At 50.9% G+C, this 17,212-nt stretch overlaps 1 protein-coding gene across 1 annotated transcript in view; it reads left to right on the forward strand.

Moving 5' to 3' along the window:
- Positions 1–236: 236 nt before the first annotated feature.
- The window catches only part of PLXNA2 (plexin A2), a 221,766-nt gene continuing 204,790 nt past the window's right edge, over positions 237–17,212 (forward strand). Inside the window, exon 1 of the mRNA XM_054449421.2 lies at positions 237–981. The gene's annotated coding sequence lies outside the window, so the exon portion shown is untranslated. The remainder of the gene's footprint in view (positions 982–17,212) is intronic.

Consider the following 17,212-nt stretch of genomic DNA (forward strand, 5'->3'; position numbering starts at 1 on the left):
TTGGCTACTTAAGGTGGCCGATGGGTCCGGGCTGAGCTGGGCGCGGGACAGGCAGCCGAGCGGCCTCCGGATGCCAAACCTGCTTCTCTTTTGTTGACAGCTTGCGGAGGAGGAAGTCCGCGCGGGCGGGGGAGGGGGCAGGGGGCTGGCGGTGGCGGGCGGTGCCAGCAGCGGGCGCGGCCCCTGCCCGGGCGGACGCGGCCGGCGGGGAGGGGGTTAACAGGCGCGGCCTCTATGATAATGAGCTGCATGGTAAAATAGGGAGGCCGGCGTTCAGGGCTCCGCCGCCGCCGCCGCCGCCGCCGCCGCCGCCGCCGCCGCCACCGCGGGAGCCACAGCTGCCGGGCGGAGCGGCATCCGCGCCAGACTGGAGCGGGAGGGCGGTGGAGGGCAGTTGCTGGGAATTTTTCAGCCGAGAGGGCTAGCGATCCGGAGAGAGACCCCGCGAGCTTGGGAGCGGTAGGGAGCGCGAGCGCCGCAGCCAGCGGAGCAAACCTCTAAATAGATCTGGAAAGCCAGGCTCCCGGAGGAAATGGGACTGTGAACGAACCGGAGAGCAAGAAGGGAAGGAAGCGCCGGGATTGCTGATGTCAGAGGAGCCCGGAAAGTCGCGCTGGAAAAATCTGAAGACAGCCGGGGCTCTGCTTCTTCCCCACGAGAGACACCGCCGGTCGCCCCCACACGCCCCCTCGGCGCCTCCGGGTGCCCCCCGCGAGCCGGCGACAGCGCCCAGCAGGGCTGCTGCGGGGCGACGGAGGACTGAGGGGCGCGCGGAGCGGAGACCGAGGGGCGACTTCAGGAATACAGATAAGTGTCTGGTGGCTTGACGTGGATTTTAATGAATTTGGACTCTATGTGGATTTGGTCGTCTCCCTGATTCCGAGCTGCGGGCAGGGAGAGGGGCCTCGCGCCGCCCTCAGCAGCCGGCGGCTGAGGTACACGGAGCGGGGACGGAAGGACAGACCGACGTCGCCGAGCTGGGTAAGCGGCGGCTGGGCCGGGCGCTCGGAGTCGGCAGCGCCCTCCGCCCTCTCCCCACAGGCGCGCACACCCGTGGCGGCTCTCCCGCGCCCGCCTCTTTGGGGTCCCGGCCCCAGGAGACCCGGCTTGGCCGCGGCGGGCGAGTCCCCGCGTGGGCTCGGCGACTTTCGCGGGCTGGAGCGCGGCGTGCGCGCGATCGCAGGCTCACTGGAGCCGCTGCCTCCCGCCCAGGGCTTCCCGGCCGCAGGCTGAGGGCGGCAGCAGCGCTCCGCGGCGCGCCTCCACCGCGCACCTGCCCGCGCTCTGCGGCTCTGGGGAGCTCGGGGCGGCAAGGCTGCCCCGAGAGCTGGAGCCCAAAGAGGGCCTCGGTGGCACCAGCGAGACAACCCAAAGCCACACTGGCCAGCGATCGATTTGGGGGCGTTCACTCCACTGCCGGAGTCCCTGGTGGCCGCCGACTGTCCCTTCCGATCGGGGACTGGAGATCAGGGGAAGGAGAAAACATAATTTGCGCGGGTTCCATAAGGCTCAGGGAGAGATTCCTAGGCACTGAATGGGTCTAAGTGTTTCATCTCCCGGGACTCCCTTTGCGGGTGTATCGCCCAGCAGGGGTCCAGCCCCACAGTCTGAGCACCACAGGAGTGCTGAGGGTTGAAATGGGAGTTTGCTTAGGGTCCCAGAGGCTCCTTATGAACCACTTGAGAATATTACTTTCCATGTGCTCTTTCTTGCCCCACCCCACAAGTGAGGTAGGGATCCTAGAAAATTCTAGCCATTTTTATCCATCCCACAGGTAGTCTCTATAATGCCAATCATGGTCTAGATGCCCAGAGAGTCACCAGAAACTACCATTTTAGGTCCCGGAAAAATGTCCACCTGTTTGGAATGACCCTTGCCCTAGTGGGAGCTACCTACTCAAACTCAGCTCTGCTCAGGAGGGATAGAAATAATGGGGGAGAGGAAGTTGAATAAAAGATTTGGGGCTCTAGGTCAGTAAGGGTCTAGAAATGAGAGCCCCACGAAGTGGGCAATGGAAATATGAACAGGTCTCCTGTAGGAATCTAAGATCTTAGAGTGACAGTGGCACACCAGTAGAAAGTACACAAGCGACATGAAGGCAGCGTCAGTTTGACGGGACTGGGATTGCCAGTCGTAGCTTGAGGCAGTCACTTGGGGGCCCACCAGTTTGGAGGAACCCACAGAAATTTGGGGGCACATTCATTTCCTTCCATTCACACGCATAGTGGACAAGGCTTATGAGTGGCAGGCCAAGAGTATCTTGGCCGGCCTGGGCTGGAGGCTTTGAGAGCAGGAGTCAGGTTTAGCTCTCCTCTCTCCCCACACAATAGCAGTCTCCCTCCTTTGCTGGGTTTCTTTCCCAGAACTTGAAACTTCACTCTTCCCTCTGTGTTGGCTTTGGATTCTGGGGCCTTCTACTGAGTGACAGAGCCCCAGGAAGAGATAGCCTTGGCTGGAGGAATTCAGCTATTCCTAACTGAAATGTACAACTTTTATGCAGTCACCCCAGAAAGCTCCCAGAGTTGCTTGCAGCCCTCTCCCCTCTGACCTCCAGGCAAGAAAAGAGAACAATTCATTAACTTCCCTCTCTCTTCACAGAGCACCATTTGAACTAATTACCTGGGATCTCTCCTCGGTGGTGGCCTGGAGGCTGAAGGGGCAGTGAGGAGAAAGGGTAGGGAACCAAGGAAACAGAGTGGAATCTGTCAAAATACCCTAGCGAGGTTGTTTTTCATTCCCCTTTTTCCACCTGGCATCACCAGGAACCCCTCCTCATCCCAGAACTTGCCCCTGCTGCCACCAGCCAGCATTACCTAAAGGAGCTATTTCCCTCCACTCCGCAGGCGATCCTCTTCAGGGACCTGCTGATAAAGGGAGGGCAATGCAGACTGCCCTCTCTGCTCCCTCACTGTCCTCAGCAAATTGCATTAGGATGGGGGCAAATTGGCTTGCAAAGCAGTTAAATGGAAATGACATTTGGAGCGATGTGCAGGGAAGATGCTGAGGAGCAGCAGTGGTAAAGTACCAGGAGATGTCTATCCAGGGACCATGAGTCTGCCAAGGAAATCCCAGCTGGTCTTTCTTTTTGGCGGGGCATAAGGACAGGGGTCCCTCAAAGCCTGGAGCAGGACAGGGGGGCTGGCTAGCTTTTAAGCCCAAGTCTAAATGAAGAGTATGGCAGTGTCTTATGTCCATCGCCCAAAACCATGTCATTACAAGGTTGGTGGCCCCCCTTTCAGAGCTGGTCTGAATACCTATCCCTGTCTTCAGAGTACTAGGGAACATTCACCCTGCAACTCTCTTGACCGTCAAAAGCTGCAGATGCGGTGAATGTAAAAGTTCATTCACCATCTGTTTTACTGAAGTCTGCACTTAAAATAAGGTTAAAAAGAAAGCCCTCAAAGAACAGCTACCTGTTTCCTAGGTCCCTTTCCCATTTACCAATACTTCTGATTACTCGGCTGGCTAATCTTTATTTCATGGGCAGGTTACAAGAAAACACAGGAACAGGAGGGAAAACCAGTGACATGGTTAAATATACAAGGCAGCAGCTGACAGCAGCCTAAACTCACCACTTTAGGTGCTATGAAATATTTATGGTGCTGGAGTTGTCACTGTTTGGGGGTTTTATAGTTTCTATCCTACCTCATTTTCTATGATTGCCTCCCTAAGATATAGGGTTTGGTGTGGGGGAGGCAATTCCTGTCTCCAGCAGCACCTCCCCACCACCACCAGCTGTCTCCCTGCATTGCCACACAGCTGTCTCTGCACACACGAACTGAGGCACAATATACTTCTGTCCATCATGGCAAATGGAGAGGCAAGGAGCGCCTAGCCAAGCCCCCACCCCCCACCCCCATTCTGATCATAAAGAGACTGGAGCATTGTGTTACAGTCTGTTAACTAGAAATAATTCAGGACCGTCCATAGGGAAACTGGTAGAAACAGGCTTTGAGGTGCTGGGAGTTTTACAGCTCATGTGCATTCCCCCTTCAGCCCCAATCACCACCGCCCCACCCAGGGGCAGTCTGTTATCAATTCATTATATGTGAATATTCTATTTCTACCCTTCACATATGCTCAGTTCAAACAATGATGAATGGAACCAGTTCCCTGAACAGTTTTTTCACTTCGTTACAAAGATTTCATGCCTGATTAGAGTAAATGAGGGGTGGATGTGCATCCACTTCTTTTTTGGTCATTTCTAAAGGTGAGCCCTGTGGAGACAGAGAGAAAGGCAGTTCTTCCCAGGGTCAAACAGCTGGTCTCAAGGCACGAGGGAGGGATGGCTGGTAAGAAGAGGATATCCCCGTCCTCCTGGGCTTAGCCCTGAGGCTCTCCTGGGCCTCATTCCCTGGCATTTGGGCATATGGAACCTCTTTATCTAGCTCCACACTGCTCCATCTGGAATTGGAGGGCAGAAATAGAGGCGAGAAAGTTCTTTGTTGGGGAGCAGGGTCCTTGCTGGGTAAGAGTGTAAGGGGAGAGGAGGAAGGAAGGGCACAGAGCTGAAAGAAATGGTGAGGCCTGAGCAGTGCAAAAGTTCTCTGCTCCTACAGTTGGTTAACCATTAACCGCCTTCCCTGCTCTGGTTCTGCCTCCCTCTTGGGTGAAAGAATATCTCTGGGAAACTCAGAGGACCAGCAGGTGTTCCCCCATAACCCCTTCACCCCAGCTTAACATTTGCTCTGTCTCCACTGTCCTGCCACAGCCCCAGGCTCAGCCACTGACCCCCACTCACCTCTTCCTCACCTTCTTCCCCTGCCCTAGCATACTCTTCCCACCCACTGCCAGTTGTCCCTTTACCCAGGCATTGCCAGTTTTTTGCAGGGAAGGGCGTGTGTCATAGACTGGGAAGCAGGCAGGGAGGTGGGGAGAATCTATTGAAGGGAGCGACCGGCTTCACACAGGATTCGGAACAGGAGCTCTGAGCTCAGGTTATAGACAGCTCTATAACTACTAGGATTTTCCTAGTGCTTCTCACTGTGGATCTGGCTTGTGGGTGGCTGTTTTGGCCGTCTGAGGTGAGTCCATGTGGTCCAAGGCCTAACCAAGGCATTCCTAGCAAGTCAGACCTGGAATCCTGAACATCAAAGAAAACCAGCAGGTGGATGGAAGATGTAGATCAAGATGCAGGAGCAAAGGCACACGTGGAAAGACAGAAGTCAAGATGTGGGCACAGGCTCAGATAAATGGAGAGAGGGAGGGAGACAGCAAGGGAAGATAAAGACAGAGAGACTGACAGTGTGAATAGGGGTGGACAGAGCTCAGAGCGAACACAAAGATAAAGTGGGAAAGAGAGCCTTGCAGGCAGAAGGGGGTTTTCTGAATCTTCACTGGCCAGGGAGGCTCTGGGCTGAACTGAGAAGCCGAAGTAGCAGGTTGTCTCCACTAGAGGGGACTCTTGAAAGCCAGGCTTGGCCCAAAACAGTGGCTTTTTTGCTTTTTTTTTTTTTTTTTAAAGAAGAAAAAAAATATTAATAGATGAGATATATTCGAAACTCCCAGCTGTCACTTCCCAGAGACCACAACTGGTAGGGTCCTATCACCAGGGGGACCTTTGGGCCTCTGTCTGTTTGCAGAGGATGAGAAAGCGCCTGCAGCATTAAGCAGGGGTGCATGGGTTGTGAGCAGCTCTGGAGAGGCCTGCCCCAACAGGTCACGTCTAGGGCTGGGTGGCAGGGAGGGAGTGCATTCTCAACTTAACAGGCAGTCCAATCTGCTGGCTGGCCCACCAAAAGGCCCTTGCCGTTCTTATCAGCAACAGAAGTTTCTGGCCCAACCCCGAGGGGCCTTCACATGCTTCCCGTCTCCCAACTCCCTAAATGCAGATTTTTGAGACTCTCAGGTAGTAGTGAAACTGCTCCTGAGGAGACCTTTTTATAAAGAGCTTTCAGGAACTGAATGCATGTCAACATTGTATCGCTGATTTAATCTTTTTCTTCATATTCTCTGTGGGAATCTTTCTCTGAATTATAATTCCCCCTTTCATTTCAGCAGAGGACAATATTGAGAGACAGCAGAGTCCAGAGGCTTTTCTCATCTAAGGAGATAATAACTACCTAACAGGGGCATGGAAAAATATTGAAGTTTTGGGATGGGCAGGAGACCAGAGAGCTTAGCAGCGTCTCTTCCAATCTGATAGCATCCCTTCATAGTTCATCTTGGTTTGCTTTAGCTCAGATGTACCTGGAGGTCAGGGCAGGGGAAAGGGAGGATAGAGAAAAGAAAGAAGAAAAACAAGATAAATGTATCGTGTTATGAAAGTTTAATTCTGCTTTTCCTTGGCTAAAATTACTTTGAGGGTGAAAGATAAAAGGTAGTGGAGTTGCCCTTGGAAAGTTCAACTTGTCTTTCAGAAGGAAGAGGAGGAGGGATCCCAGGGCTCCCAGTGAAGAGCTGGTGAATGAGCCTGTCTCCTCTGATCCCCCCAAAACACACATAATCTCTCCGAGGCTTTAAGAAGACAGCAGCTTCTGACAGAGGAACCCTAGCACCTCCCAGCCCTCTTGGAGGAGTTGCTCTCCCAGGCTTTCTCTTGTTCTATCTAAACAGCCTCCCTCTCAACTGTAGTACAGAGGGATAGAAGAAGGAGAGATTCTTGCCCTTTGCACTGAACCAAATAGGATGACACTGAAAGCGGGAATTGGAATTCATTTAAGTTTAAATAAATAGGGATCGATCACCTGTGTGGTGCCAAGAATGTGGTAGCTCCCTCCTAATACAAGGATGAAAAAGTAATAGATCCTACCTTCAGGGCATTTACAGTACACTCAGGGAGTGGAGGAAGAAATTGCATAAGCCAAGTACCCCCAAATACCTTTAGTAAAAGGCAGAATGGCATTAACAGTGTGTACTAGGGGGTCAGAGGAAGTGAGAGCAGACAGCTCCTCAAAGCCTTTGCTTTAAGTCATGGGAGGTGAAGATTTCCAGGAGAGACTCAGAGGTGCTGGAGAACTTCACAGTTTCTTGTGAAGAAGGATGACTATTTAAATGCTCTCGCAGGCTCCAGCCTCTCACAGCTACCCGTACCTACCCAATTTTCCCCTCGTTCTTCTCTGAGGATTTTAAACTGGACAGCGCTGGAGTTGTTTTCTATTAGTCAATATCCTAGAGCAAGGACTCCAGGGTGCACACTCCCAAGGGTTTTCATGTTGTATTCTATGTAAATTGCATCCCTTTCCGGTACTTCTGGAGCTGGCGTGTAGAGGCCAGTGTGGTGCCTCAGGAAATATTATTACTCATCCACATTCACATTTAAGTGTCCAGAATCCTGCTATTATGCATCTACTCTTATCTGAATGAAGTTATTAAATGGAAGGACCTGAGAGGGAAGATTTGGATTTTATCCCTACACCTTGGCTGTCCACTCCTCGGGCTGCCTCTGCCATGTGCTTGCTACCTGGAGAAGGAGCCGATCTCTTCAAAGCTTTCTGTCCATAAAGAGGGTAGAGGGATACTAATAGAGAAAGGTTAGAAGGATGAAGATTTCAACTCAAAGAGAAGGTAGCCATTCTCTTTTAAGCTTTCTGTCCATAAAGAGGGTAGAGGGATCCTAATGGAGAAAGGTTAGAAGGACGAAGATTTCAACTCAAAGATAGTCTCTAATCCTATAAAGGAAAGTCATGCTCTCCCTGCACCTTGTCTGAGGCTGGGGGAGCCACATCAGTGATGCTGTCAGGGAACCGACCCCTGCACTGGGAAGCGCAGAGCTAGGGCCATACTTGGGCTTCAAGAGGCCTGGGAAACCTTGGAGATTCTATATCTTCAAGAATGATGTGGGTATGTGTAGTCTTGTATTTCTGAAGAGAAGGAGTTCTTGCCCCCTCCACAATGTAAAGAACCACTAGATTCCAGTCTCTAGAGCCTTTCCTAGCCGTCATTTCCGCTTCTGCTCTGGTGGTGGAACAGGGCTTTGGATGAGGAGCTGTAACCCCAGTGCCTCTGAGAGTGGTAGACAACTCACTGAGTGGACAAGAGCACACCAGGGACAGCTCAGAATGTCAGGGGAGCCTATGGATTGTGATTGCTCTGTGACTATGGGCAGGTCTTTTTACCTTTGAGCAGGTGTTAGAGGGAGCAGCCGGCCAGGCAGTGTGCTCCACCCTTTAAGGGAGAGAGGGTGGAAGGTTCAGGAGCAGAGAAAGGGGTGTGTAGAAAAGCCCTGCCTTGCCTTGTAGAGGCAGCAGGACCAGCGGGCAGACAGAAGTGGCAAGAGGGGATGTTGCTGCTTTGAAGTGGTTTCCTGCTTCATAAAAGCGAAAGGCCTCGGCTGGGCTGGGTAAATATTACGTTGGCCTCTGACCTCCCACCTCCCCTGACTGCTCCCCCGGTTTCCCATTTTTTTCTCCTGAGGAACAAAAATACCTGAAGGAGAAGAGCCAATTTTTTGAATTTCACTGAGAACAGGGTTCTTAGTGGGAGCCCAGCCCAAGCCAGACAGGAAGACCCAGGCTCCTTCCCTGTCCACAGACAGGAGGCCCCTCGTGAGTCAGCAAAGCTCTCATTCCAGGTCTCCGCTCCATGTTTTAGGGCAGTGGTGTTTTCCAGGAGCAGGGCCGGCTGGGGATTTCACAGTGCCCTGATGACGCTGACGCCCCACCCTCACTCCAGCTGCCTAAAACTTTCTAACAAGTCCCTTCACTCTCTGTGACATTAAAACCCAGGCTACCAGGTTTTCTGTAAGGCAAACACCCCACCCCCTGAGGTTTATCTGTAAATGAACAAAATTCGAGTCTACCGTCCCACTCTGAGTGACCCACAGGGGTCAAGTTCTTCAAGTTCTTCAGCTTTCTTGGCCCACAGACTTAGAGAGAAAGATCTGAACTGCATGGGGAGCTGGAAGCCCCTCCCAGTGCCCTCCTGCAGGAGGTTTAGGCCCCACTGAGATGGTTGAGAGCAGATGGTCAGGAAGAGCCTGGTGTCAAAGAATCAAACAGGAACTAAGTGCCTGCCTTCACACTTGTAGCCCTTTCCATTTCCTAAAGATTTCTCACCTGTTGACCGGTGCTCACCCTCCATTTGTTCCCTGGTCCCAGGAGGGAGATAAGAGGTTAGTTACGCTCTGGCAGAATTGGCTCCTGCCGCTTACCCAGCACCTCAGTTTCTCTATCTGTATAATGGAATGAACACTCAAGCACCTTCACTTGTCTTTGTTTCTGGAGCCAGGCCCAGGAAGAGGGTGTTAGGAAAGTTGGAAAAATGACAAGTGCTGGAAACAAGGAAAACTATTCTAAATTTTGGAACAGGTATAAGAAGCGAAACTAGGGTTATTTTCCCCCTCTCTCTCCAAATTTGTTTGGAATTTTCTGAGAAAAGTAAGATTTTATTTAAAGAAAATCTCTATGCTAAAGTATAAAGGGCTGAAGACTTGGTGGAGATGGGACATAGAGAAGAAAGCCAATGGTGGCCCTGCAAAGAGACCACATTCAGGGCTTGTAGTCAGCATTTAGCCAGTGGGATTGGAATCTGAATTCTGACTTTGCTGCCCTTGGGTTTTTAGTGCCTTCAGAGCTCTAAGAGTGGACATGAATGACACTGTCATAGGATTGGTAGGTTGGCATTGCTATGGGAGTCAACACTTCATGGAATAAGAAAATGCAGAGCTCATGGGCGTCTGCCTGGCTGCAACAGGGCTTGCATCTCTCCTGCACAGAGTAGCTTTTACCCAGGCCCGCATAGTGGATGTGAAACCCAAGTCCAAACTGGGTAAGTGCATTGCCCTGAATCACACAGCAAGCTGCCATTCACTGTCCTCCAATTGCTAGGAGGTTTGTTTGCCCCAGCCTCACCCACCACACTCTTTTGATCTGCCCACTTAGCTACCTTTTCTTTTCAGTCTTTTGTCCCCTGCACTGTGCCCAGTGACCGCCCCCATCTCTGTCTCTTCCTTGGTTTTGAGCAGACAGGCATCTCATGAGAGCTCCTACGGGCAGGGACATGGATGGAACAGACACATCACAGAGTGTGTTAGCAGGAGTGGAGTCCAGGAGCCCAAGCTGGACCCTGGGGCTCAGGGATCAGATCCTTGGTAGCACTGATCATCGGTCAAAACCTAGCAGGATGTCTGGGGAGAAGCATCAGCTGTCTTCTAGTAGGCCAAGAAGCTCCCCAAGCACCACAAGGAGCTTTGTCCCTGTTGGAAGTGCAGAGTACGGGATGGGGCCTGTGAGAGGAGAGTCCTAAACATCCCACAGCACTGTCCAAGAGCCTGCTGCAGAAAATGGGGGCAGCAAGAGCCCTTGATTTTCCTTTCTAAATAATATTTTTTTAAGAAAGAGTTTGAATTGCAGAATAAATAGGTGTTTGGTGTAGAATACTTGGGAAATGTTTTTGAGTGTTTAATAGTAGCTTTTACCCGGGCCCACATAGTTGATGTGAAACCCGAGTCCAAACTGGGTAAGTGCATTGCCCTGAGTCACACAGCAAGCTGCCATTCACTGCCCTCCAATTGCTAGGATGTTCGTTTGCCCCAGCCTCACCCACCACACTCTCTTGATCTGCCCACTTAGCTACCTTTTCTTTTCAGTCTCTTGTCCCCTGCACTGTGCCCAGTGACCTCCCCCATCTCTCTCTTCCTTGGTTTTGAGCAGTCAGGCATCTCATGATGAAGCAGTATTCCCTGTGAGAACTGACCTCTCCTCTTCTCTTCCCATCTGCCGGCCCTTAGCACACACCACAGCACTTCCATGATGCTGGGCAGTGTGGTGTCAAAAGACCCCCCCCTTTTAAATAGCTCCAACCAGCTTTCCTCCATCCACAGCAAGCCTTGATATTTGCACAGTCAATGGCTCTGGCAAGGCCAAGCTGCCCCTCCCTCCCCGAGAGGCACTGTGGGCACTGTTTGTGTTTCAGTCTCTATAGACTCAGCATTCACAACTTGAAGAGGCTGAGACAATGACCCAAGCAGCTGCCTGCAGACTGTGCTGGCTGGGAGGCACAGAGAGCTCCAGTCTCACAAGGCTGCGAGGGAATGAGAAGCAGGGAGGGTCGCCCCAGCCTGGATTTGCACACCATGCACCTGGGAGCATTCTCAGGCAGCTGTGGCTGACCTGGAGGAAATGAAGGGGGCTGGGATCCAGAGAACCTGGTCTAGGCCACCCGATTGACTTCCACTGCGAGCCCCCAGCTTCCTTGGCCAAGTTTTCCACCAACTGTGCAGTCCCTGGGGGCCAGGAAGAAAAAGCAGGGCCCTGGGGAAGCAGCCATGTCTGGCCTGGGGATGGGAAGAGGCAACATTTGTCTGCATAGAGAAAAATAGGAAGCTTCACCTGGGAGAAGAAAACAAGATACATTCCTTGCAAGAAATTTTAAAGTTGGTGCAGCATAATTTCATTTGACTGAACAAGTGTTTATAGGATATGCATATACTGAGTATGATAGAGGGGAGACAAGTCATTGTCCAGGCTCTTGAGGAGGTTTCAACCTGGCAAGAGAGGGTATGCACACAAATCATCGTCCTACAAGTCACAAATAAGTAGTACAAAAAGACAGAAGGAGAGAGATTAGCCAGAGCTATCCCAGCCTGGAAAGGGCTACTTAGGGAGGGAATGGGCTCTACAACATTTAGGGAATTCAAGCAGAGGCTAGAAGATGGCCAGGTCTCAAGAAGAGATTCCTGCATAGAGCAGAAAGATATTGTAGCTGATAGCTGAGGTCTCCACCCACCCTAAATCTTCTAAGCTTGAGTTTCCCTCTTTGCTGCTAAGTAAATCCAAATTCAGTGGAGGAAAAGGCTGTGTTATGAAGTGGAGTGTCAGGTCCATACGATTGAATTCCAAAGTAAGTAAAGTTGGTTCTCACACCTTCAGGCCCATGGCAGTCTCCTCTGAGCAGGGTGCGAGGAAGGCTAGGCTGGGATTAGCCCTGGTCTCTGGAGCCAGAATTCTCCTAATCATGTTAAAATTAACACTCCCTCTACAGGCAGGAGCAGACCCCTCTGAACTGAGATTTGGTCAATTCTCTGCTTGCACAGCTCTAACTTCTAATCATTGTCATAAACAGGACGGAAGCAGCTGCTCACTCCAGTCTATTATCAGCTTGGTTGGAGACAGAGAAATTTAAATGACAGTAAGATGCTTAGCAAAGAAACGAAAGTCAGTGTTAAAAATAAAGAAAACAAGATAGCTTGTTTCATCAAAATAGAAGGGTTATTAAACAGGCCTGAATTAATCAGTGATCTGCCACTGTCAGGAATTGAAGAGCAGCAGGGCCAGGGCTGAGAGCTGGGAGGAGATGGGTAAAGAGAGGAGTCAAGGCAGATAGGAGCCTTCTGTACTCTTGGGCTGGCTGCAGGGACTGCAGAGGTGCTTGGTCTTCAGAGGGGTTGCTGGCAGCTGCATTCTTTCCCACAATAAAGGGCCGGCTGGGAAGAGGGAGACTGGCACAGTGGTCTCTCCTTACAGATTTGTGCTTTTGGATCCTTTCCATCTGCCACCACCTGTGCAAGCCCCTGGGGCCATGTCCAGGCCTCAGCCCCTCCCCAGCCCTCCTTCCCACCTGCCAGAACTGGGCAAGAGCCAAATGGCATTCAGTGGATGGCCAGCAGCTCCCAGCCCCAGGCCTTTTCCTCTAAACATTCGCAGGGGGGTCCCCAAGAATTCAACTCTGAGTCACAGCTCCTTAGACCCCACATCCATTTGCAAAGAGTAGTAACAGGATATCCCCAACTATGGTCCGAGTATTGCTTATGTGCAGGCAGAGAGTATCCTCTTGAGTAAGTGATCTCTTCCAAGATATATCTGTTGGTGGCATCTGCAACGTCAGGCAGCAGAGAAGCCAAGTGACATGTTTAACTCCAGGACCCCCCAAGTCCGAGTCCCACTTTCACATCTGGTGCCTTTGCCAAACTATTCAACCTCAAATATACCTAAGTCCTCTTACCTGTAAACTGGTGATGCGTATGCTGCTCTCAACCTCACCAGCTTGAGTAAGGGGTACATTAGCAGGATGATGCATGTGAAATTTTTAGGAAACTATAAAATCATTGCACAAATACTTGTTCATATTACAGTGAGGTCCCTTGCACACTCGGAACCAAACATCAGAAGAAAGGTTTTTCCAAAGGGTGTGGAATGCATCTGGGAGGAGAGCAGACAGACGTGCTCACACCTTCGCAGGGGCATGGAGGGGAGGGCGGGTGGCCAGGCACATCTGTGTGCACATGTGCCTTCATCCGGTGCGGAACATGTTGGATCTTGAGTCAATCACTCCAGGAGCATTTTCTTTGCTCCTTGACCTCCACATTCTTTCTCCTCACCCCTCCCTCCCGCTTCCCTCCTGGGTCCCTCCTGGCTGTTTACCCTTTTCCCGGCTTCTCTCTCACACCCCATTCATCATCCAGGGCCAGATTCTCACTCAGGGAGCTCTTTTCATCTCCTGCCCTAGGTCCTTCCTCCCCGGCCTGCCATTCCCACCCTTCTCCCCATCAGCACATTCTTCTCCCTGTCTCAGCGTCTCTGAAAACTGCGCCCTTCACTCTCCCTTACAGTGGGCTGAGGGATCCGAGAGGTCCGGAGCTGGGCTGATAGCACCTCGAGGGTCTCAAATGTCTACTTCCTATGCTCCTTCACCAAGGGGCTGATGCTACTCCAGGTGCTTAAGGGTCCTTCAGGCCGAGTGTCTGTACATCTTGGCACAGAAAAAGACTAAGTGGTCAGACCTCTGCCCAGAGTTCCAGCCATCCCTCAGTTTCCGCATGCCCCTTTAATCCAGCTCCATGGCACTCCCCTTGCTTGGTGTGTGTAAGTGTGAGCGTGCCTGTTACTTAGGAGAGGCTGTCTGACAGCTAAGGATCTCTACTGCAAGAGCTGGGAGTCTCAGACAAAGAGAGAAAAATAATAGAAACTGCAGGGGGGAAGATACAGGGTGGGGACATAGCCTGCTTAAGAAGCTTCCTCCTGAAAAGGAGTTAGAGCTTTTTTTATTGGAAGGCTGGCTGTTGGTTCAGAAAAGCACTAGAGAGAAAGAGAGGCAGGGAAAGACAAGGAAGGAAGAGGAACTTCAGCCTGTGTACCAAGGCAGACCTGTATGGGAAGGGCCCAGAGAATGCGAGGCCCCAGCCTAAGGAGCTGGTATCTCAGCATCTTCTCCTCCTCCTCAGGACCGGTTTTCCTCTTTCCTCCTCCACGCCCTTCTGTGCTGCCACAGGTGCCTGGATAAACCAGCAAGAGCAACACAAGTGGTCCTAAATCACCCAAGGGCCATGAGAGGTGGGTGGCCTGAAATCGTGGGACCACTGATAGAACTGGTGGGAATGACAACTCAAGACCTCAGGTCAGCACGGGGAGAAGGTGGGACTAGCAGCACCCTGTTTGCTTCTTCCGAGAGGACTGGGTCTGGGGAGGCGGGTGCTGGGTCACCATGTTCTGCTGCACAATGATCACCGCTCTCTTGAGCTAAAACAGAACCCTCAGAATTTGTCACCATCATACAAGGCAGCCAAGGAGATGATGTCCTTGTACAGTGTTTCTCCAAAAGCAGAAACAAGAATAACTGGTGTTTACTTAGAGCTCTAGAGTTTACAAAACAATTTCACATCCATTATCTCATTGATTCTCACCACAACCCTGTGAGGTGTCATTTTAAAGCTGAGGAAAGTGAGGCTTCAAAAGGTTAAATAACATGTTCAAGGTCACCGAACTCGTAAGTGATAGAATGAGACTTGAGCCCAGGTCCATCTCCAAAGGCCAAGGTCTTTTCTCTGCGCCATCCAGCACTGTGAATTTGACCTCCTTGTTGAAGACCGTGTTCTGGAACCTTCCAAGGGGACTTCCCTCACCGCACTCTGTTGATAACTTTATATTGTGAATTTGTCATTTTTTATTATTATATGTTTTTTATGTGATCCATGATATTATATGGTTAGCGGCTCTGGAGCTCTCTTGCAAAGACTTTTCCTGCACAAGTCTGGATTATACATTCTTCAAAGACAGAGCTGGTATCTTCCCATTCTTCTCCATCTTTCTTCCCACCTCACCCATCTAGCCTCACCCAGTGGGTTCAAGGCAAATAATAGCCAGGATCCTTCCTAAATCATTCACCTCCTTCTTCACTACCTCCTGAAGATCAGTCATGACAGATCCCTGATCCAAGTGTATTAGTTCAAATCATTTCTTGAGGCCGACTAGCAGGGACAGTGTCCACTGAGGAAAAGCAAATGAGCACACCTGGGCAGCCCCTCTCGCTGCTCTTGACAATTCAGGCTGAGCACAATACTGAGTGAAAGTTATCATGCTAGCCCTGCACGATACCAAGAAGCACGATATATTGTTCCTGCCTTCAAAGACCCTCTAATTCAGTGGGGAGATAGGAAATAGTCACATAAAAAAGACAGCTCAATGCTGCAATGTAGTGTGTGCTAGAATCAGTGTGTGATTCTAGCCTCTCCACCTCCAATCTCCTTTCTCTCCTCCAAAGTCAGTTAAAAACCGGCAGTTTTTAGAGAGAAAGAGAGGCAGGGAAAGACAAGGAAGGAAGAGGAACTTCAGCCTGTGTACTGAGGCAGACCTGTATGGGAAGGACCCAGAGAATGCGGGGCCGAGCCTAAGGAGCTGGTATCTCAGCATCTTCTCCTCCTCCTCGGGATTGGTTTTCCCCTTTCCACCTCTACTCCCTTCTGTGCTGCCACAGGTGCCTGGACAAACCAGCAAGAGCAACACAAGTGGTCCTAAATCACCCAAGGGCCACTAGAGGAAACCATTCAAACCAGCAGTTTTTAATTGACTTTGGAGGAGAGAAAGGAGATTGGAGGTGGAGAGGCCCTAGAGGGTTTATGAGGCTTTGAAGGATGGGCTGGGTTTGGATAGGCAAAGAAGGGAGTGGAAACAAGCATTCCAGGGCAGGGTGTTTTGGGGACTCAACAGACCAACCAGTTTGTTGGAAGAGGAGTCACTCTGGGAGAGGTGGGCAGTGAGGTTTGAGAAAGACAGAAGAGCCAGCTGGGAAAGGACTTGAACTTGGTGATTAGCAGTGCTGAGTCTATCTGGGCAACAGCCCAGATAGAACAACAGAAGGTGTTTCCATAGGTGAATTTCACACTTCGGCCATGTGCCTGGCAAAGTCAGACAATGGGTCTGAGGCACAAGGAATGAGGCAGCACAAGGCACAACTTGCAGATCTGTGGCTGGATCTTGGCTGCCAGTGGGTTTCACCAGGGTCTGTCTCAGAGGAAGGCCTGGATGGTGACAATGTCACTGTCTTACAAGCATTATTTTCAGGGAGGCAGCGAGGGGATTCCTGGTGAAGAGCCCCGCCCTTTGAACTTTCGGGAACCCTAGCTTCTGGAAATGAGCAGTGCTAAAAAGTGCACATCACCTGGCACTAATGGCCACTCTCCCTGAGATAGAGATGAAGCATCAGGGATTGGGAGTGATCCTTGTCCCTAGAGCACTTCAATGGCCAGCCATGTGAGGCCACTGGAGGTAAAAAGGAAGGTCTGCAAAAGAAAGCAGGAAGTTCGCTCACCTGGGTCTCCTGGGAGCCATTAACATTTTTCTTCAAGAAGGAAAAGATGTGGACAGCTTCAAAGGAGAGTAAGTGGGATTTTAGGGTCAGTTCATGGACCGAGAGTTGAGATGAATACCTACTGCTTTGTTCTGGCTTTTTCTTCCTCCCTCATTGTTCCTCCTTTTTCCTCCCAGTAGTATAAATTAGAGCAGTGTCATTATTTTGAAAACATTATGTTTAATGGCAGCACAATATGCCATTATATGGAGTAACTGTAATTTATTTAACCTTTTAGTTGAGTACTTTTTAAGCTTGCTCTCCTGCCCCATTTCAACCTCAAAGAGTCCCTGGCTCTCCCTTGTACAGTGAAGATTGGATGAGAGACATTTCCAGGCTCTTTGAAAATATCATTTGGAATTGCTCTGAAAGGCGGCTGCCAAGCTAGCAAGGCTCCTGCCACAAAACACCCCTGGATTCCACCTGGTGCTTGATAACCACGACTCCTGTGTGCCCTACCCCAGCACTGCCTGGTTACCAAAATAAAGGATCAGCTCAGGGTAGACATAAATGGAACTGTGGAGCCTCAAGTTTTGACCTTTAACATAAAGTACTTGCCAAGTCTTACTAAACATTCTGGTGAGTTCTCCCAGACCAGTGATAAGAAGGTTTGGCTGAAAAATAAGTCTTAAAAATCTAGGCAGTGTAGAATAGTAGGGAAAGCATGGGCCTCGGGAATCTTGGCTTCTTAGCTGATACCCGTCACATT

This window comes from Pongo pygmaeus, chromosome 1, assembly GCF_028885625.2.
Source record: "Pongo pygmaeus isolate AG05252 chromosome 1, NHGRI_mPonPyg2-v2.0_pri, whole genome shotgun sequence".
Classification (NCBI taxonomy): domain Eukaryota; kingdom Metazoa; phylum Chordata; class Mammalia; order Primates; family Hominidae; genus Pongo; species Pongo pygmaeus.